The sequence below is a fragment of the Theropithecus gelada genome, chromosome 1 (genome assembly GCF_003255815.1).
Source record: "Theropithecus gelada isolate Dixy chromosome 1, Tgel_1.0, whole genome shotgun sequence".
NCBI lineage: Eukaryota > Metazoa > Chordata > Mammalia > Primates > Cercopithecidae > Theropithecus > Theropithecus gelada.
The window spans coordinates 220,505,827-220,509,485 of record NC_037668.1 but is presented as its reverse complement, the minus strand read 5'-3'; the positions used below and the strand labels follow the sequence as shown (position 1 = coordinate 220,509,485).

Genomic DNA, 3,659 nt, shown 5'->3' with positions numbered 1-3,659 from the left:
AAGGAAGGAAGGAAGGAAGGAAGGAAGGAAGGAAGGAAGGAAGGAAGAAAGGAAGGAAGGAAGGGAGGGAGGGAGGGAGGGAGGGAGGGAAAAGAAGGGAGTCTAGGATGAAGTGGGCACCTAAACAGGTGAATAGGTAGGTAAAAACCTCATCCCTGCCCTCAGACGGTAGACACTCTCCAGTCATAAGCTCTAATGTGCTGCAGAAAAGCCTCAGGTTCTCGGGGGTTTTCCAGCTGAGCATCTGGAAGGCTGCAGTGCAGTTCCGTGTCCAAGCACTGCAGAGCCTCAGGCAAAGGTGTCATCACTCAGTGCGACACTCCTGGAAGATCTGTTTCCAGGGGGGGCTACAGCTTGGCAAGGGGAATGCAAGAGTCCCTAGCCAGTCTTGGATCTCGACTGGGCATTCCCGAGACACAGAGAGACAGATTCTCTGGTCCCCCGTCCCAGCCCTGAAACCCGCAGCCTTTGACCCAGAGGTAGAGGAGCAAGCTCTCCGTGAAGTCCTGGTCTCTGGAATCCCTTCTTTGGGGACAAAATGACATGAACCTGCCACAGAGCCTGTTTCTGAAACAAATCAAAGAGCTATTTTGAGCAATCACCTCCAGCAATCACGACAGCATAACTTGTGCAGCTGGAACTAGGTCACCAAGTCGTCTCACCGGCACCAGAAGAAATTCATCTGGGAAGGCCACCAGCGCGGGGAGACGAGAGAGGAGCCCTGCCCTGGCCTCTTGTCAAGACATCCACGTTTCAAAGGACAGCATAGTGAGACAGGGGCTCACTATGCATTTCCTTTTAAAATCGGCAATAATCCGGCCACAGAATCAAGGTAAAGTCACCGAATCCTCTGGTTCTGGGTTCGGCACGATTGTAGTTGCTGGTAGTTGTCATGGAAACCAGCAGAGGCGTCAGATCTTAGCTCTGACAGTCACCGGAGAATCTGAACTTATTCTGTTATGAACTTTTTTTTCTTTTTCTTTTTCTTTTCTGTTTTTTTTTTTTTTAAATAGAAACTGTCTTGAACCTGGATAAACAGGCCCCAAAGTTCTTCCTCTGCCCGGCTTGGATATGTTTCTGTTTCCGTTTTCTGGCTACACAGAATCTAACGACGCATCAGGATTTGGCCCTGGTGCTCTGTAAGACGTTTCGTTCGGTCTCTTTTCAGTTACCAGAGACGGAGACCTAAATCGACCTAGGTTAGGTGAGAAAAAAAAAGATTCATTATAGAGTAAATTATCAAAGTGATATTGAATACCTTTTTTTTACTTTTTAAATTTTTTATTTAATTCTAATTTTAAAATTTATTTTTTCATTTTATTTATTTATTTTTTCCCACAATGTAGGTGGAACAACCGAAACTGGCCTTAAAATATTTGGAAACCCAAAGATAGCCTTGGGCTGGGCGTGGTGGCTCATGCCTGTAATCTCAGCACTTTGGGAGGCTGAGGCAGGAGGATCACTTGAGCTCAGGAGTTGGACACCAGCCTGGGTAACAAAGGGAGACTCCTTCTCCACCAAAAATTAAAAAATAAGCCAGGTGCCGTGGCTCACACCTATAGTCCCAGCTACTCAGGAGGCTGAGGTGGGAGGATCACTTGAGTCCAGGAAGTTGAGGTTGCAGTAAACTATGATCATACCACGACACTCCAGTCTGAGTGACAGAGTGAGACCCATCTCTAAAAAATTTTTAAAATTAGCTGGGCATGGTGGCATTTGCCTGTAGTCCCAGCTACTTGGGAGGCTGAGGCAGGAGGATCACTCGGCCCAGGAGGTCGAGGCTGCAGTGAGCTGTGATTGTGCCACTGCACTCCAGCCTGGGTGACAAAGGCAGACCCTGTCTCAATAAAAGGGTGGGAGATGACATTAGGAGTCTCTCTCTGTTTTTTTTTTTTTTAACTTTTGAAATCATGGGTTTTAGTTTATTATTTTTAATATATTTCTGAAAATATATAATATCAAGACGGTCTGACAATGATTTTTTAATACTTTCCAGTTCCGCCAACATTGCTGAAATGCATCCTTGATAACAATGCTATCCCTGAACCGGGACGGGGGTGGTGAGGTGGGGTTGCTGGCGGAGTATCTTTCTGAGTCAGTTAAAGTCACTGAGGGCCCACACCTCAATGTGAGTTTGAGTTATAATTAGAAATTAGTCATGGAAGGACATGTCTACCACGGACATCTTTCCTCACGTTTAAATTATTCCATTTCTTTCCTGCAGTCCTCCTTCTATCTTTAGTTCCATTTTAAATAACGCTTCATCCTACATACCCATTTATCTTGCTTCCTTTTTCTCCCTTTCGTCCCATTAGTATAACATAAGAGATTGTGCTTCAGTAAACTATCCTCATGTGGAGAGAAAAAAATCAAAATGTGATCAATGATAATAGTTGAACAAAGTTAAGATTGCAGGCTCTAAAAACTAAGTGGTTCATTGTTGGATGCCCCAAAGCACTCTATGTTTCCTTTCCAGGATGATGACTCTTCGTATATTTCCTCTTTCCATATGGGCACCTTGGCTTTTAAAGTATCAGTGGCATAGCTCACAGCTTCAAGAGATGCAGCTCTGTGGGCTGAGGACACAGCACTGATTATGTTTGCTTCTGACCCTGGAACCAGGCCAAGTCCATGGAACACTGCTATGTGTTTGACTGGCCATTTCTGCCTGATGTCACTACAAATCTTTTTGACTTCATTTTCCGCCATGGGTAGATACGCTTCATATTCTAAGCTAATGACTTTTTCCCCTTCAAAGTTATTTCTTGTAGTCCCTACAAATAGGGATACTGCACCACAGAGCGCAGAAATCACCAACTGTGGGACTTCATCTACTGGAAGTTTCTCGGTAGTAACGTTTATAACCTCTTTAGATTTCTCTTCAACTTCATCCATGTCTTTCCTAGATGACTCAAAAGCACTATCCTCCACTAATGGGGAATAACAGCAATTTCGTCTCCTGGTTGAAGCGGAGGAGCTGATCTCCAAGCTTGTCATATTCTTGATGAACAGCAAATAGTATCTGATTTCTACATCAGCCAATCCAGGATGTCGAGTGTCTATCTCCTTCCACGGCTGCAGTGCTTTTATTTCTTGCAGCACAGAAATGGTCTCTGAACGAACTCCTGTTATTTCAGCACTTTTTGCAAAATACAATACTTCAACCTGGCACAGTGGCACCATCCCGCTGGGGACAGCTGGACCGAATGCATCTCTCTCTGTTTTGCCATCTCTCATCTTCGAGTCCATCACACTCTTGCTCTGTCGCCCAGGCTGGAGTGCTGTGCCATGCTCACTGCAACCTCTGCCTCCCGGGTTCAAGCCATTGGTCCACCTCAACCTCCTGAGTAGCTGGGACTACAGGCACGCACTACCATGCTTGGCTAATTTTTCACGTATTTTGTAGAGATAGGACTTCACCATGTTGCCCAGGGTGGTCCCAAACACCTGGGCTCAAACAATCTGCCTGCCTCAGCCTCCCAAAGTGCTAGGAGTACAGGCATGAGCCACGGTGCCCAGCCCCATCAGACTCTGGGGCTCCCCCTTGGCAAGGGATGGAGCAGGCAGCTCTGAAGTCACATCCTCACGCTCTTTCCGCTTTAGTTTAAAGGAGAGAAGTTGGCTTCGAGGATGAAAAAAATCCCAGGTGGGTTCTGATT

General features: G+C 45.9%; 1 pseudogene across 1 annotated transcript; it reads right to left on the bottom strand.

The window, feature by feature from the left end:
* Window positions 1-1,897: 1,897 nt before the first annotated feature.
* On the bottom strand, window positions 1,898-3,202 carry LOC112636103 (annotated as a pseudogene). Its single transcript, XR_003122127.1, has one exon. The product of XR_003122127.1 is annotated as a molybdopterin synthase catalytic subunit pseudogene (transcript).
* Between the last annotated feature and the right edge of the window lie 457 nt (window positions 3,203-3,659).